The following is a 19,469-nucleotide window of genomic DNA, read 5'->3' on the forward strand; positions in this document are numbered from 1 at the left end:
TTTTCTCTTTTAGCATGCCTTGTAATTTTTTGTTGAAGGCCAGACAAGATGTATCAGGTGATAGAAACTTAAGTGAATAGGCCTTTAGTGTAAGGTTTTATGTCAGTGTGTCTAGGACTAGGGCTGTATTGAATATTTGCTGCATCTGTAAGTGCCAAAGGCTTCAATTCCTTTATTGCCCTTGTTTTTGTCTCCCTCCTTGTCTTTGGCTTCCCTAAGATACCTTCCTTAGATAAAGTCTGTCTTTTAGTTCTTTGAGCTGTAATGCACTGGATCCCTGTCAATGTGATGGAAGGAAACAGGGGAGAGGAAGTATTTTGTATTATTATGACTGAATCTCTTTTAGTGGGCTTTGCTCCTGGGCTGCAACCTTTACAAGTTACAGTTCTTAGATTTTTTTTTCCCCCTTTGGTGTTGCAGGAAAGCTAACAGAGGCTGGAGAGGAGAGAATTCCCTTCCCTTAGGTGGCTAAGTCTTTTTAAATCTTTCCCTTGAAGAGCACCCCTTCATTTTAAGACCACTCTTGGGGCAGTTGACAATGGCTACTTTTCCTCTTCCATGTGAGAGCCATGAGGGGATCTTACTTGGTTCTTCAAGGTAAGAACCTGGAATGGTTCCTGGAGGTAAAACCCAAGATAGTATTGGGAGTCCCCTTAGGATCACAGCCCCCAGAAATATCTCTCTCTCATACCAGTCCACACTCAGCCTCTAACAGTTCATCAAAATTATTGTTTCCAGCAGTTTATGACCCCAGTGGTTTCTTCTGAAGAAAAGGAGCTGGAGACTGTGACTCTACATTTGCCTCTTTCTCTGAATTTCAGGATGGCAGTTTGCTCTGCCGTATCAGTTCTCTGATAAGAAGTCCAAGAAAAGTTACTGATTTCAGCTTTTTCTGGTTGTAAAAATGGGAGTGACAACTTCCAAGCTTTTACATGTCAGAGCTGAAATTGGAGGTTTGATCTCTTTTTATTTTTAAATCACTAGTGCTAGACTATTTTGCCTGAAAAACGTCTCGACACGTCTGAAGTTAAATAGCCAAGTCTCTGTTTGCCTCATAAACAAGGACACCCGTAGATGGGCTTGCCTATTCTAAGGTGAGAGAGGAAATCCACGTGCCAGAGGAAATTTTAGCCCTGGAGTCATTCTCAAGGCTCTGGAAACCCCCACACTTGAAAAATACAAAATTGATATCATCATCCTCCAAGTTTTTATTTTACTGCTTTTAAAAGTAGTGAAATATATGCCACAATATGTCTCATTCTAAAGGTTGAAAAATTTATGCTATGACTATAATGACATCATTCTGCCTCCCCCAGAAGGCTTTTGCTTGGAGAGTTCAGCAAGAGAACAAAATTAACAGGAAACGTCACTTTCACACACACAGATGGAAAAATGTTAACATCTCCTGAATTCTATGACAGTCTCCTTGATAGGAACATATATGTCACCATAACGTACCAACGATGTGCAAACACATCTTATGAGCAGGTGCTAAACTGAGGTCATTGCTGGAAGGTGGAAGTTTTGGCAGCACCGAGAACAAAAGATTCCTCCTAGGCGTAGTTTGGAGCTAAGAAGTAAGAATCATGCGTAAGGAATGTTCCAGGCAGGATAAAACATTTGGATGCTTTGATGACAGTGTATGGAGGAGGCCTCCTATTCTATTCAACCTTCATTTCATAGACCACAAAGCAATCCTACTCCTTACTTAAAGATATTATAATATAAAATATTTTCTCCTGATTAAATAATATTCTGATTGTTCCAAAATGAAAAAGGAATATGTGGCCCTTGACCCTTGTTCCCTGAGGCCTGACTTCATAACAGTGAATTATGAAAACAGTACAGAAATATCCAGCAGATTCCTTTTGCTCAGCTATTCCCTGTAGACTCCCTAAGTAGTCTTCACCTCTAAAATGTGTTCCATGTTGCCAGTATATTGCACTAAAGAACAGCCAAAGGCTATGTGACCAGTTCTATATCCAGGGAAGATATTAATGTGAGTTTTCTATACATAAGATAGAGGAAACATTCTTTTCTTTGCCATGTATAATCCTAAGAAAGTTTTCTCTCTGAATGTTCACAGAGTTATAAAGTGAGGGTTTCTTTTTATATTTGTGGAAATATAAGACAAATTGGATCTTCAAAATGTTATAGTCAAAAGAAAACAACATTCTTTATTGGTTCATGGGAAAGGTGTACAGAGATATCAAACATTAACAGTCTATAAACCTGAATTATTGGTCAGAGAATTGAATGTAAACCAAACTATTACCCTGATCCAATCCCTCTTTCCTTGCAGTCCTAGCACGTGTGCCTGTGCACACGTACACACACACACACACACACACACACACACACACACATAAATACTCTTCTAGTACTCTACTCCATTAATTCTCTTCTCACTATTGTCTTGACAATGTATTCCTTTCTTCTGTCTCCTTCCCTCAGCCTAGCAAAATCTTTTCCTCAATTCTACTTTCAAGTTATAGCCTTATCTTCCTTTTGTAACTCTTTTGTTGTACCCTTAACATTTGACATTGTGAAAATTTTGTTACTGTTAGACAATCAATCACCTACACATAAAATCTAGAGAATGGTGGACAAAAGTTCTTTACTTTTCCTGTTTAGCAGGATCTCCATCTCCCTCCAAGGAAAGACACGAGAAAAATCCCTTTTCTAAGTTTCCTTCTCATTGCCCTGCTTGCTTAATGCCCTCTACCCCCAGGATCCTTCATCTTCTTAAACGTCATCTCAAGCTGTCAGTTTTTCCATCTGGTTTTCTCTGTATGGAAATGCGTGCGCGCGCGTGTGCGTGTAGTTTCAGGTCCTCTGAGTATTTTGCTGTTTTTGGCTGGAGAATAAAGGAGAGTATAGTTATCTAGCAGTATTCAGTAACTCTCCTGAAACTGCTTTATTAAGATCATCAGTAAGACTCAAATGTGTCTTTTTGGTCTTCCTCCTCCTCTTATTGATAACTCTGTAGTATTTGAACCTTTCTATTAATACTTTGTCATTTTAATTGGCCTCCGGAACAAAATTTCTATTGGTTTTCATCCTATAACTTAAAAAATTCCTTTTCCGTCTCCTTCATGGGGCCTGTTCTGAAATAACAGGGAGTTATGCCTAAATATAGGCATTGCTGAAGGTATGTTTTTGGCTTTCATCTCACTTCGCATATTTCTTTGGGCCATGATATCTCTTCTGATTCATTGTATGTAGATGATGTTCAAACTGGTACTGAGGAGGTGACATCTAAACTGGGTCTTGAAGGATGAGTGGGAATTTATTAGGTGGACGATGGGAGCAAAATCTGTTCAGAAGAATGGTACTGCGTACCTAAAAATACAGAAAGATAAATCAGTACGGCAAATTTTGGGGTACTGTCCACAGTGCACAAGATTGTGAACTGTGCCCCCCTGGTCCTTGTTAGAATATTAAGAATAAGAGGGACCTGTGGAAGATGAGGCCACAGCAATAGTAAAATTATTCATGATAAGGAGATAACATTTTATTCTTTATATCAGTATACTCTAAAGTATGTTTTCAGACAATGGATTGCCAAAAAAATTGGCATAGGTATGTTTAAAAAGTCCATAATCACATGAGTCCAGGCTCATTAGCTTGATCACATTTAAACAGATTTCTCTACTAGAGGGAGCTCTTTATAGCCAATTTACCCTGTGACCCTCTTAAGAATATAAGATGCAGCATTTGTCATGGAACTCTTTGGCATTTTCTAGACTATACATTGGGAATCTGCTTTAAGTAATGGAGGTCATAGAAGTATATAACTTGTATTTTTAAAGACGACTCAGGTAGCAGTACAGAAGAAAGATGGCTTGAAGATATTGTAAATAGGATAAATATTGCCACATGTAGTCATGTAAGAAAGGAAACAAGAGGATACAGGAAGATAAGTATTGAAGATTTGCTCTCAATATAATCGGTGAGAAAATGATGTTCTGAAAAAAGCAATGTCACAGGCAATGATAATGGAGAGGAGTAAGAAATTTTTCAAGAGCTTTTTTTTTTTTTTAAGAGCTTTTTAAGAGGTAGACTCAACCTTCTTTTTCAGCTTCTTTAGGAGTAGACTCAACAGGATTTAGTAGACAGTAGACAGAGGGAGATGGGAGAGGGAGGGAAGAGTCCAGTACAGGACTCTGATTTCTGATATAGGAGCTGTTTGAAGAACTATGGCATGATATGGATATTCAATCCAGAATGAGGTGGTGGCAGTAGGGGTAGGGCAGTTGCAAGGAGAGTGCTACGAAGTGAGAAGCATGTGAAAAGGTGGTGGAGGAAAACCTCTACAATTTGCATGAAACTGCACACGCTCTAAAAGGAACATTGTTTCATATCATGTGGCTAAGTACAGTGAATAATTATCTCGTGTGATTTACTCTCTCAGGGATTATTCCTAATTTATTTTAATAACATTTATTTCTATATAAATTTGATATGTTTAGTTGCGATTGAAGCTTAGGTAGAACTCAGGTCTGGTACTAAAATAAAAACTCACCATTATTTCCTGTGTTAATCTCTTAAAATAATCCCATTTCTGTCAAGCAAACATATAACTCATTCTCCCATAAAAGAGGCTGGAAACCAGGTTTTTCTCTATTTCTCCCCTCAGATTCCAGTCCTACTGTTTCATCTTTTTAATATCTCTCATATGCAGAAGATCCCAAAGCAATCCTGAAAGGCACAAAAGTAGAAGTGAACAAATAGACATATATTCTTGGGTGGGAAGACTTAACATCATAACTATGTCAACACAATAAAAATATTAGGTTTTCTTTTTCCTAAAGCTAAACAGAGTTTAGTTGGAAACAGAAGTAATAAACCTAAAATAAAAGATAACTCTGAAAAGGAGAATGAGAAAAATTTATCCCTAGAAGTTGTTGGTACATATTACAAAGCTTCCGTAATTAACCACTATGGAATCCACGCATGAAAAGATAAGTAACATAACATAAAAGGTGAAAATGTTTACAGTGACTTTAAAATACAAGAATTTGACTGTGTATCCTTAGCTGGACATATTCATAGGTCCAAAAAAATGAAACTTGAAAAAATAACTAACTGTACAGTCTGAGGATTTTTGTATTGTAGGTAGCAGTATTGTATTGCTACTATGAGACTGTTGTCTTTGTAGCAAGGGAAAAGGCAAAGGATTTATGATTATCATTAAAAACAAGGAGTGTTGGCATAAGGGAAACAGGGAAAAAAATGTAAGATCAATACATTTAGGTAAAAACCATATACTCCTGAATTTGAATTGGAACTCACAATAAATATAAATAATATGAACTCACAGTAAACTTTATCTTTAAAAAGTACACATTTCTTGGCCCTGTCCTCTAGAAACATAAAAGCAATGAGTAACTCTATAGCAATGAGCACACCTAGAATTCATTTGCGGTCTCTAAATACCATTTCACAGTAATACAGTGTCCTTGGAGAATGGTTGATTCTGAGTGCTGAGTAGAAAACTTAAAAAAAGATGATCCTGGGACATCTTGTCATACAGGAAAGAAAGCTCTCAAAGGCTACTAGGGTTGTATCAAAAAGATTCAGAAGTCAATTTAAAAAGGCTTCCTATGGGGCAAAGATAGGACAATTTGAACATCAATAAGGATAACTGCAGTAGGTTGAAATACATCAAACATATCTTAATGTATGAGTTCATAATAATTATTTTAAAATAAAATCATTGGTAACTTTGGAGAAGGCTAGAAAAACAATTCATTTTTTTAAGAACTGGTACATAAAGAGCAATAGATATTTATCCTGCATTTCCTATATAAACTATGAGTCAAGGTAATCAAATTATTGATGTTTGTATTTATAGTATTTCAATTAATAAATTAAAATGAATGAATTAGAATATCATCACTTTTTAATAGTTGCTGTAACACACACAAAAAAAGAGACAAATATTATGTGCCCCTTGACACTACACAGCACAACCTACAAAAAATTCTTGCCCTCACCTCCACCAAAAAAGAAACCTAAATCTGATCAAGCTTTAAAATATAACAACCATTTTCTGGGAAATATAGGAGACGGACGATCATTGTAAATATTACCATGAGTGTGTAATCAGCAAATATTGTCTGTCTCTTTAATAAATAAATTTCAAGATAAATTAAAAAATAGAAGATAAAACTAAAGATGAAAAATATTTATGAAACATCATCAACTGATTACAATAAATGGACCTTATTTGAATACTGATTCAAAGAAATGAATTACAAAAAAATTTCAAATAAAAAAATTAGGGAAATTTGAACACTGACTACATATTTGGGATTGTTCAGAAATAGTTAATTTTTCAGGTATGATAAAATTTTTTTAGGTATTATGGTTATGTTTTTTAATGAGTCCTCATCTCCTTATCATTTAGAAATTTAGTCATAAAACCTGTAGTCACATTAGGTAGGTAGGAATAGAGATAAGATTGGTCATAAATTAATAATTTTTGAAGCTGGGTGGTAAATATTTGGGGGTTCATTATATTATTTTTTTATTTTGAAAAATTTTGTAATAAAAGGTAAGAACAAATCTCCTATTATTTTGTCTTTCTTTCTCACATCAGGTTCTTGTTTTCCTTTCCTAGAAGATTGCCACAGTAACTAGTCTCACCAACCTGAATTTTTACCCAGAACATACTCATTTAGATTCATCTTAAAACTTTCACACACAACTTTCCACCAGTAGCTACTTTGCGCAAAACTTATAAATGATTCCTCACTTTCCTCAACATAAGTGATCATAAGTTTATTCAAAATAAACTTGGTTTGACATCAAGGATAACTTACAATCTGTTTCCATTCAACTCTCTGACCACTTACTTTATTACTCTTTGTGAACCCAATGCTTTAGTCAAAGCAGTCTATTTGTCCACCTGTCTACTTGTTCTTAAAAAAGATGTGAGAGCTCCACCTCCACCTGTGCTCTTGCCATGCTCCCTGAGTAGTTGCCCTTCCTCTATATTTATCTTATTTATTCCTCAAATGCCTATTCAAGTCTCATCTCCTCCACATAGCTTTTCCCAAAGACTTTTCAACTATGGTCAACTCTCTCTTATTTGAACTTCGGTAGCAATTACTTTCCTATAACTCATTTTATTACATGCTACTCTTCATAGCTAGTGTATTTTAATGTACTTACTCTACCTCTCTGACAGCAGGGACTAGGTCAGATTTCTATGTACTTAAGCACAAACTGCAGCGCCTTATACATAGTAATTATTCAATAAACGTTTGTTGATGTCGTTGCTGTTAGTGCCACCATTATCATTGGTTGTGGTAGTGTTGGTGGTGATGGCGATAATGATAAAGGGAAGTTTATTTGACAATACTTATCAGAATCCCAGAAATTCTTCATTGAGATGGCGTTGGACCTAAAGACTTATAGCTGAGTTAGAGTACTGATTCATAAAACTGTAAATTCAGCTTTTCTGTGGTCCCAGAAGTCTAGTCCATATGTCCAAATAACTTAATCCTGCTAATTAAGATGGTTTAAAAGATGCAAACAGGGACCTCCCTGGTGGTCCAGTGGCTAAGACTCTGCACTCCCAATGCAGGGGACCTGGGTTCAATCCCTGGTCAGGGAACTAGATCCTGCATGCCGCAACTAAAAAAAAGATCCCGCATGCCACAACTAAGACCCGGCGAAGGCAAATAAATAAATAAATAAATATTTTTGGTAAAAGATGCAAACAAACAAAAAGAAAAACCAAACAAAATCCTATTTCCAAAATTCCTCATTGGCTTTATACTACTTAAAGAATTACAAATGTCTTAATATAGCTTTAGAGGTTTACAATCTGCTCTAAAATCCAGAATCAAATTTCATTCTCATTATTTCCCTGTATATACACTCTGCTTCAGTTAAAATAGTCTAATTTTAAATATCATTGGAAACTTTCCTGTTCTATTTCCATTAAACTTCCTTAGTTTAGAGCTTCATAATTTCTTGGATTTTTTAAATTCCTTTTCTAAACAATGACCTGGTCTCCAGACATGCTCCCTTCCAGTTCATTCTTTACCCAACCTTCACCAAAGCCCAAGAAAGATTTATCCTGCTTAAAATTCTTCTATGACTGTCTTAGCTATAAAGGCTAAATGTTTTAACCTGGTGTACAAGGCCTGTTATGATATTCACTTTCATTACTTCAAATGCCTGCTATATGTTAAGGGCTTCCTATAGAGTGGCAAACAGTGTACGACCTGGCCCCATGAGCTTATTGTGTAGTGGGGGAAAAAGGGAAAAAATCAACACACATAAGTATATGATAAAGGACAACAGCTATGACAGAAAAAAAATGCCAGGAGAAAGAAATTTAGGGAGACATAAATTAGACTGATCAGAAAAGGCTGAAGTAACATTTACTCTGTTTCCTTCATTGGAGAAAAAGTTACAGAAGATAAAGACTGAGTAGGCTCTGAGGCTAGAAAGAGCAGTGAAGTTACAATATATACCATCTGTTTGTGTTCATTACCTGCTTGATATAATATTAGTTTTTAGAACAATTGATGGTCAGAAGGCTCTCGATATAAATTATGATAACCCTTTGTATTACACACTGTAAATATTTTTCTATTCTGCCATGTGTCTTTTATGTTTATAAACATTTTTTTTCTATCAGAAGTTTAAAATTTCAGCAGTCTTCCATAGGTCTATGGCTTTGCATTTCCTACTTTCAATGCAAGGTTATTATAAATATTCAGACAGATCTTCTTTTCTATTCTTATAGTTTTTTTAAACATTTAACTATTTAATCCACCTGATTTTATTTTTGACATAACATGAGAGGGAAACTTTTGTTTTCTAAGTGGTTAGCCATTTATTGAATAATAATAAGGATTAGCATTTATTGTGGTTTACTTTGAGCCAGACACTCTACCAGATGCTTTACATTTATTATCTCTGTCAATTCTCATAACCCAACAAGGTAGGTAAGTGTTATACTCTCCTTAACTTTCATATAAGGGAGCTGAAGAACAGTTAAGATTTGCTCAAGGTAATACAGCTATTAAACATAGCTGGAATTAGAACCAAGAGTTATGACCCAAGAATCCATTCTCTTTACAAGTACATTGTACTGACTCCCAAAATTCTTCTCTTGCCCATAGATGTGAAAGTTTTCCTTTTTCATATAATAAATTTTTATTATATATATTGAAATATGTTACTACTTATGCTGTTTCTGGACTTTATTTACATATATACATACATATTTTCATATATATACTTATGTGTGATAGTTTTAAGGTGAATAAAGGACTGGTGATTAGTGTTCCATGTTTCTGTGCTTCTATTAATTGACTGATTCATTTAATCAAATTATTTTTTCATACTAAAATGTGTTCACTACTTTTACTCTCAAAATTATCTCCTCAGTTTCTCTATTTTTCTTATATTTTCTCACCTTTTCCTACACCCAACTTGATCACAGAATTTGCACTAATAATATTAAACCCCATACATGGTTTTCGACTACTTTTGTTGTAAGTCCTTTCATGTAATATAAGAAGAGATTAGTTTCTAATTGCTATCTACTGTTCTGATGTATTACAGTTTCATGATATTGAATACATTGAAAAATTAGAAACACATTCTTCTTAGTTCCTACTCTAAAAACATAAATGTTATTTGCTCTCAGGGTGTGTTACACACAAACTTTAGTTGTATTTTGAAAGAATGCAATATCTGTTACACATTATGATCTCTTGAGATATTCTTTAAAAGGAACATTCTTTAAGAGGAATGTTTCTCTATAGGATTATTGAATTTCCATAGGCTCCATTTTTCCTTCCTTTGCAGAGCTGCTGAATTAATCAGAATTGCCACGTGCTCTCTTAGAGACTCCTTCAAATGACTTCTCTCAACTTAATATACTTATATTAGGTGAAGCTATCAGTGAGTTATTGGGACATATTCCCTGCTCTGTACATTGCAGACTAACACTGAATTGGCCACTTAAGAAAACTGCATTAACTCTTTCAGGCCACCAGGGTGCCATTTAGGGCCCTCATGTAACATTTTCCTTAAACTAGGTCATCATGATGTCATTTAATCATTTTAGAGTAGTGAAATAGATATTTATGAGATGGCCCCTACTAGTCTGAAAGGATTAGTGTAGATCTCCAAAGCCTGTGACCTGTTCCAAAGCCAAATGGGATGAACTTCTCTCAGTGTGCCAGTGATTTTCCAGTTCTAGCTACAATTCTCAGAGAGAATGTGCAGCATTTAACGATGGAAAGGAAATCAGTTGAAATTCCACTACCTAGTTCAATAAAAATTATTCATTGAAAAATTATTCCTGTTCTCTCTTCATTCCATTCCTGTTTTCAAGGCATAGCTCTAGCCTAGTTCAGGGCATATTAGCTGGTTGTCTATCCTTACCAGAAGACACTCACCTAAGAGAAATTGTCACTAATGGTAGAATCATAGCACTGGAAGCTACCTTTTGAAACTATCCGGTAAAAATGGAGTTCTCCAAGTAGAGCCCTTGTTAAATTATCTTATATTAATAGAAATTATCCTGCTTTTAAAGTTCTCCAAATTTTCTTTCACTAATACGACACTATTCTATACTGAGATAAAATTCCCTTTCTGGTGTCTTACTGAACATGTTAGGATTTGAAATATCATCTAGCTGTTCTCTGTAGAAATTTCTCTACTAAGTAACAATCTTTTGACCTAATCATGCAAGATCTGTGAAATTGTCAGAATTTAATATTTTTATAGCCCTTAGCACAACCTACAGGAGATGTATGGGAAACTGTTTATATTGTCACCTTTTGTGACAATATAATGAGGTGAATGCTCTAGAAATTGGAAAAAAAATACATGAAAGAAAATGTTTCACTGCATTAGAATAAAATTAGCCTTTAAAAAATTCTCCAAATTTCCATTTCCATATCTATTATCTGCCTGTTTTTAACTGGTTCAAATTCCCAGATATGCATTTATTTATCAGTTCTGTGCAGAACTTTTATATAATGCAAGGAACGATATTATACCTTGTGATGTCATGTTACTGTATTTAACAGATATTTTAAATTGTAGTCATTCTCACATCACTGTTCAGAATCGAACACTTCTCTATGTAAATAAGGCCGCCTGTCCCACAGTTGTTCACTTTCCATGATTCGAAAGCAAGATAATGGAACTGGAAGAAAAACAGTATTTTAGATTAGGGAAAGCAAGGTTTTCCAATTTTTATGGGGAAAAATTCAGGTTTAATTTGGTTTATGTTCATAATTTTCCAGAACATTTTCTTATTAGACTTCTATAAAAACACAGTACTTACTGTTACATTTCCCATCTTCATCTGCAAGTAGGAGAGTGTCCTTTAGGCTTAAAGCTCCATTCAAAATGCCACGCTAACTATAAAAACGGGTTTGTTTGCACTTATATACTTAGCTCCTTATTCCGGCCATTGTGTGTTTTACACATCGCATAACAGAGATCTATATTCTGAGTGCTCAAGGCAGTCTTATGTGGGTTTGTCTCTGAGCCAGATTTATCTTCGTATTTCCCATTATAGCCTGAAAGAACCGTATTAAGGAAACCTTTCTTTTCAGTTCCCGCTTGTGATTGCTAACATATCAAATTTATTCCTTCGTAATCCAGATCATTTTCCAGCAGCTTTGAGGGCTGCATGTAGTAGTTTGTCAGAGAGCTCATAGTAACCCTACACTGACAGACCAAAAAGCCCTTCAACTGTCACTTTATGTCATTAACAATTTTCTAAAGCCATTACAGATGGGATGGACTGATTAGAACTGAGGAGGGAGGATCTTTTTCCCAGCCAGAAATATCCCTTGAGACTTTCACGCCGTGTGAAGTTTCTAGTGATTAATGGGAGAAAAATAAGGCCGCCTGTCTCACAGTTGCCATAGACTTTATTTGGGAAAGAGCTTATTTATATTTGGTGAACTCTCTGGATAACTAAACATTAACTGGCTAACTTAAAATACAGATAGAGCAATAGATTTCAAATGATATAATACATGTCAGTTTTAGGTCCTGAGGTTGGATTTTTTTCTCCTTGTTTGAGTATAGCTATTATAATTTAATGTCAGCACTGTTCTAAGATGAAAGTGTTTATCTTCCCCTGGCCTTTTTCCCTCCTCTTCTGCTGTTTTATTTCTGTAAATGAAAGCTACAGCTGGAATATTGTTTTACTGCAAATCTCACACCAGCACTGTCAGTTGTGATGTGACACCAGAGATTCTTATCTGTAGGTTGGGTTGGAATTATTAAACATTCTCACATTGTGCAAAGTGTTGGGGATGAACAGCAGTGCAGTGAGGTGCATCCAACACTTCTGTCTTTCCCACCTGATCCTTGAAATATGACTCCTTTAAAGGGCTAATGTTCACTTTCTATAGCTTTATATAGAGAAGTGACAGTACTCAAGAAGTAACATGAACTGAAAATTATAGCAACTTCCCATCCCTCTGTCTTAATGCATGCTTTCAAAAGCAATCTTAATGGCAGACCTCATTTGAAAAGAAAACATTTGGCCATTTGTGATTAAGAACAATGAGATTTTTATGAAGAAAAATTGCTGGCAGCCTAAATATTGGAAAATATTTACATTTAGTTTTTCACTTCTTTTTTTCAAATAACCTTTCCTATGGCTATGATACCACAGCAAAGAATTTTATCAAATTAAAGTGAGAACTAAGCCCCATGCTTTTCTTTTATGAAAATTATTATTAAAACTGTGAAAACATAAGTGCTCTTACATTATTGCAGGTACACACCATAATTATGTATTATTTGCCATCTTGCTAATGCTTAACAGGACAGGGAATTTTCATCTTCAAAGCAGTCCATAAATGTTAATCACTGTGACACTTCTGGAAGGCTGGAAAGAAATAGTGCCTACAGTTTAAAGATAAGGAGACAGAAGGGAGATGAAGTGATTTGTTCAGGATCACTCATCTGGCTGTGACACTCAAGGGTTCCTGGATCCCAGCTTGGAGAGGACATTAAATCCATTTCTCAGAGCCTTGACTTCAAATACACATTAAGGCTCCTGGGTCACTTAAATGCTCTGCTTCAAAGCTAACACTTATACTCTGTAGAGAGATACTTCCAAAAGTTGTATAGGGCAAATCAGAGCTGTGGGATGATATTTAGGTTACACAGATTTTCCTAGAAAGTCCAAAATGTGTGTCCTGTGTTCTTTGTTTGCTTGAAATAGGAATGGATAGCTGAAGTGTTCTATTAAATGGGACTCTTTGGTTACAAGTCCCCAAAAGCAACTGAATTAGTGTGGTTGCAAGTGATCAAAGCTATGGTTCCAGATAAAATACAGGATATCCAGTTACACTTGAATATCAGATAAACAACGAATACATTTTTAGTGTAAGCATATCCCAGATATTGCAATATCTTTATCTATGTGACAGTCAAATGTAACTGGGCATCCTGTATTTTTATTTGCTATCTCTGGCAACCCTAATCAAAACTCAGTTTAAACAAGCTTAGGTATATATGAGAATTATTGACTCAGAAAATCTAGGAAAGGTTTAAACATAAAAAGGGCGAAAAGGGCAAAGAGGCAGCTAGTCTAAGGATCAGCTAGAAGTGACAACATGAATATCTTCAGTATTTACTCCTTATTGTGCATCATATGGTGGCTGCAGAGTCACTGTAGACTTGCATTAGTGGGAAAAAAAATGCTTACATTTAATGAGTTTTGTGTTTGGAAAATTTGCCGGTGGGGAGAGAGTGGTTTACTGTTCTTCCTCCTTCCAGATTCAGAAATACTAGGGAAAAGCTGTGATGGGTCTAGACCTGGGCAGGTGGCTAACCTCTGGCGTAGTCAACTATGATCACTGCATAGGTCATTGAATATAAAAATATAGCACCTTTCACAGAAACTAGATGAGTAGAGTAAGACTAAGAAGCAGAGAAAAGGAATGATTTCTAAAAGAACGAGCATGCTGCTCCCAAATATAATGGGGTTTTTGGCAGGCAGATAGTAGGCAACAAATATACATTCCAAGTCAAATTGGTTCGTACGAAATGGGGCTTTTATTGAAAGGATGCAATGTTATCTTTAAAGAACACATGGGAGGGAGGACATCTAGGCATTATAGAAGACCTGGGCAATCAACAGGAAGGCCATTAGGATACACTCTCTCTACCTCCTGTTTGTCTCTCTTTTATTTTTTTCTATTTTAATTGTTTAATCTCTGCAGACTGTCTGGGCATGTCTGGTCCAAGTAGTCACAGATGCATGCTGGAGGCACACCTCATAGACAGCCTGGCTAGGAATCAGGGGACATTTGAGAAAGTTTAAGGAGTAGAGTACAGTCTTCTGAGATAGGCTATCTATTACATTCTGATATTTTAAGATAAAAAGTGTTACTACTTGTTTTCTTTATTTCTAGGCCCCTCGGGAAAGTACATAGTTTCATCTCCTATCATTTCCTTTCCTAAATTAACTGTACCCTTGGGATGCCCACTCTCAGGAAAAACATGTAACAGTCATATTGATCCACAGCACTACAGTGATCCCTAGATCACTACAGAATACAATCTGAGTGGCCACATTCTATAAATTCCATAAGCAGGGGTTCCCTACACTCACCAATAAAGTAGCAATTTCTTTTCAGCTAATTGCCTAAAGGTTTTACCCTAAAAAGAACAGTCTAAGATGCATTTGTCATGTACACTTAGAGAATATGATGAATTTGTAGCATGAACAGCTTGTCTCTTTGACTTAATACTGACAAACATTCAATTTGAAATTTGAAGAGGTAATGGTGGTAGTTACAAGGAAATGAAAAGCTTCAAAGCTTCACATATTCTTGGCATGACCTCTACAACAGCATCTGTTCTTGTCTTTTTGTTGTTGTTGTTGTTGTTTTTTAATTCTTGAGTAATACTAGGAAGTTGCTAGACCAGATGAACTTCCTGGACCCAAACAATTAGCAAACGGTTATTCAATCACTCCCAAGAGTAGATTTATGCTAGACAAGTAGAATATCATGGCCTTTTGATTTATTTTATATAACCTTCCATGCACACTTTTTCTTACAATGCCTGGCAGGTAGTCAGTGAGAGGAGACATGGGCTGAAGTATGGCTTTGCATAGGATATAGAGATGATGTGGTGTTATTTTCCATTGCCTCCAATTCCATTCACTAGACAGTCTTCACCTCTGGACTTAGAAGGGCTGACCCTGCAGACTCCATTTCCCTGACTGTTAGGAATGACCAGCAGCAATGGTAGGTGAATCTTAGGAGTGAGTGTGATCTTCCAGAGATGTATACAGACTGAGAAGAATGGAAGATGGGATCCTGAGGTATACCTGTGTATACTGAGGAAGAGGAGCCCATAAAGGAGACTGAGGTTTAGCATTTAAGTGGCAAAATACTAAGAGAAAAATGGGATGAGAGAGTCACAGAACTGACAGAAAAAGGGAATATCAAAGAGGGATGGACCAGTAGCATCAAATGGTACAAAGAGGATCCTGGAAATCATCTAGTGAATTAGTCATGTTAGAAGTCAACAGTGACATTGCAGAGAGCAGTTTCAGTGGTTGGGAATAGTGGTGGGGAAAGAAATCGAACACAATAAGTTAAAGAGATAGGAAGCAGAAAAGTTTAGAAAATGAGAATCAGCTACCCTTTTAAAAAGCTTGGCTGTGGTCAAGCTAAGTATAAACAGTAATGCATATTTTAATGTGCACTTAAAATTCTCTATGCTTAAGAATAATTTGATAGAAAAAGTCACCAATGACCTGATTAAGACTTCATACAATAGTTCCTGGGAACTCAAAAAGGCAATTGCTACTCCTCAGTTTTTCTTTTGGGAACAACACTACTTAATTCTTAATCATTTCCAAAGCACCTACCTGAAAGTCAATCCAACAAAGAGAAGAAAAGAGATATCATATATGAATTTTTCCATAAGTCATTTACTGAGATTTTTAAAAAACTCCCGCATATCTTATATATTGAGAGTAGAAAACATAAAATATCAGTAGTTTGTGTTTAGGTAATGTGGATTATAGTAAAATAATCTGTCAATAACAGGTTCTGTCCTACTTTCTCACTAAAGATGTTGTTGTATAGTACCAAAATGACAGAAAATTTAGGCAGAAGTTTACATTATTCTCTTTGTTTTGGAACCTTTAGCCTTCCCCTCCTAGTCTGTTTTATACTTCTCCAAAGTAGTAATACTTTCTCTCAACCCACCTTCTCTGGGGTCCTGTCTAAAGTGCTGGCAGAGAAAGATCTGATAAACTCATTCACACTAACAAATGATGACAAAGCAGCCTAACCTGTCACCTCTCCCAAGATGGCTGTATATCTGAGACCTAAGTCCAGGAATGAATTTCAAATTGAAGAATTTTAGTTGTGTAGGAGGATGAAGCATTAGAGCTAGGCATGGTCCTATCAGAATATCACAAATAGGACTTATTCTACCTAAATATATGGCCAATATTACATAATGTTTTCAGTTAAAAGAGCAGATACTCTCAGAAAATAGATTTCTGTGATGTAAGGGACAAATCTGTTTTTCAATGATATTTTAGAAATATGTCCCAATGAGGTAATCACCAGATTTTCATTTACACATATGTGACTACACAGTTCCAGATTTCAAAGGAGTTTGTGGAGCAGGCTGACCTTTTGACATCGTCACAATTCTATAGCTATCGTTTATAAAAATGTGTGAAGACATCGACAGATAACTGGATAAAGAAGATGTGGTATATATATAAAATGGAATACTACTCAGCCATAAAAAATGAAATAATGCCATTTGCAGTGACATGGATGGACCTAGAGAGATTATCATACTGAGTGAAATAAGTCAGAAAGAGAAAGACAAATATCATATGATATCACATATGTGGAATCTAAAATATGACACAAATGAACTTACCTATGAAACAGAAACAGACTCACAGATAAAGAGAACAGACTTGTGTTGCCAGGGGAGGGGGTGTGGAGGAGGGAGGGATTGGGATTTGGGGTTAGCAGATGCAAACTATTATATATAGAATGGATAAACAGCAAGGTGCTACTGTATAGCACAGGGAACTATATTCAATATCCTGTGACAAACCATAATGGAAAAGAATATGAAAAAGAATGTATATATATATATATATATATATATATGTATGTGTATATATATATATAAAAAACAATCACTTTGCTGTACAGCAGAAATTAACACAACATTGTAAATCAACTATATGTCAATAAAATACACTTTTTTAAAAATGTGAGATTTCAAAGAAAATGGTGGAAACTTATAAATTAAAGGTTTTTCAATATTGATCAGGCTGTAACATCCAATTAACATTTTGAAGGCTACCACTTCATTTAGATGAATGGCAGGCCGTGACTGGCAGCCACAAGACAGCTCATGAACAGGATTACAACAAAGTAATTTGCTTTTGTCAGAGAGAGGCTTTCAGTAATAGTGTTCTCTTGGCTTAATAAAGTTAAGCACCACTTATAATGGGTACTTCACTTTGCTTCTCTCTATCATATAGTGTGTTGGTGCTCTGTTCTTAGAGCAGACATCTGCGTAGGTGTTCATTTGTTCTCTCCCACTGTGTAGGTACTTAAATTCTCAAGCATCTAGCCATAAAATAGTTACACAAAATGCAGTGTGAATTTTTATAAGCTGGTATTCATCATCATCACCTAATGTACCAAAGATTTATACTTCCCAATTTTTTTTTTTTTTTTTTTTTTGGCGGTACACGGGCCTCTCACTGTTGTGGAGCACAGGCTTCGGACGCGCAGGCTCAGCGGCCATGGCTCACAGGCCCAGCCACTCCGTGGCATGTGGGATCTTCCTGGACCGGGGCACGAACCCGTGTCCCCTGCATCGGCAGGCGGACTCTCAACCACTGTGCCACCAGGGAAGCCCCCAATATCATTTATTTTGACTCATGCATGTATGAATTGAAAAAGCCCTCTGTATTTCGATACAAGTGTTAAAAATATAATCACTGAAAAACTATAATCACTGAAAAACGTGAGCTATATAAGTTAAAAACAACTAGTCTCCATCTTGAAACATCACAGAGAATTTATGAAATGCATAGACCATAGGAAGATACTTTAAATAATGACAGGTTTGATTACAATTTTATCAATAGTGATATGTAACTTAGAAAGTTTTATTGATAAAAAGTTTGATATTCTATTATTCCAAAAGTTATCTTTTTAAAAATCTTTTATTTTATATTGGAGTATCATTGATTAAGAATGCTGTTTAATTTCAGGTATACAGCAAAGTGATTCAATTATACATATACAAGTATCTATTCTTTTTCAAATTCTTTTCCCATTTAGATTATTACAGAATATTGAGTAGAGTTCCCTGTGCTACACAGTAGGTTATGGTTGGTTATCTTTTTTTTTTTGTCTGTGCCACATAGCTTATGGGATCTTCCTGACCAGGGATTGAACCCAGGCCACTACAGTGGAAGAACTGAGTCCTAACCACTGGACTGCCAGGGAATTCCCAGTTATCTATTTTAAATATAGCAGTGTATATATGTTAACCCCAAACAGAGTATTGAGTAGAGTCTGGTTTTGGTATCAGGGTGATGGTTGCCTCATAGAATGAGTTTGGGAGTGTTCCTTCCTCTGCAATGTTTTGGAATAGTTTCAGGATAGGTCTTCTCTAAACGTTTGATAGAATTCAACTGTGAAGCCACTGGTCCTGGACTTGTGTTTGTTGGGAGTTTTTAAATCACAGTTTCAATTTCAGAACTTGTGATTGGTCTGGTCATATTTTCTATTTCTTCCTGGTTCAGTCTTGGGAGACAGTATCTCTCTAATAATTTGTCCATTTCTTCTAGGTTTTCCATGTTATTGGTGTATAGGTGCTTGTACGATCCTTTGTATTTCTGTAGTGTCCATTGTAACTTCTCCTTTATCATTTCTAATTTTATTGATTTGAGCTCTCCCCCTTTTTTTCTTGACGAATCTGGCTAAAGGTTTGTCAATTTAGTTTATCTGTTCAAAGAACCAGCTTTTAGTTTCAATGATCTATTGCTTTCTTCATCTCTATTTCATTTATTTCTGCTCTGATATTCATGATTTCTCTCCTTCTGCTAACTTTGCGTTTTGTTCTTCTTTCTCTACTTGCTTTAGGTGTAAGGTTAGGTTGTTTATTTGAGATAAGACTGTATCGCTATAAACTTCCTTCTTAGAACTGCTTTTGCTGCGTCCCATAGGTTTTGGATCATTGTGCTTTCGTTTTCATTTGTCTCTAGGTATTTTTTGATTTCCTCTTTGATTTCTTCAGTGATCCATTGGTTCTTTAGTAGCATATTGTTTAGCCTCCATGTGTTTATGTTTTTTACAGGTTTTTTTTCTTGTAGTTGATTTCTAATCTCATAGCATTGTGGTCAGAAAAGATGCTTGATATGATTTCAACTTTCTTAAATT

General features: G+C 35.7%; 1 long non-coding RNA gene across 1 annotated transcript in view; it reads right to left on the minus strand.

The window, feature by feature from the left end:
• Window positions 1-2,249: 2,249 nt before the first annotated feature.
• Window positions 2,250-19,469, minus strand: part of LOC132596768 (uncharacterized) — a 122,842-nt gene continuing 105,622 nt past the window's right edge. Inside the window, exons 3-4 of the long non-coding RNA XR_009562771.2 lie at window positions 4,526-4,701; window positions 2,250-3,342 (exon numbers count right to left, since the gene is read on the minus strand). This is a non-coding gene — a long non-coding RNA (uncharacterized lncRNA). The remainder of the gene's footprint in view (window positions 3,343-4,525; window positions 4,702-19,469) is intronic.

Source organism: Globicephala melas, chromosome 2 (genome assembly GCF_963455315.2).
Source record: "Globicephala melas chromosome 2, mGloMel1.2, whole genome shotgun sequence".
Classification (NCBI taxonomy): domain Eukaryota; kingdom Metazoa; phylum Chordata; class Mammalia; order Artiodactyla; family Delphinidae; genus Globicephala; species Globicephala melas.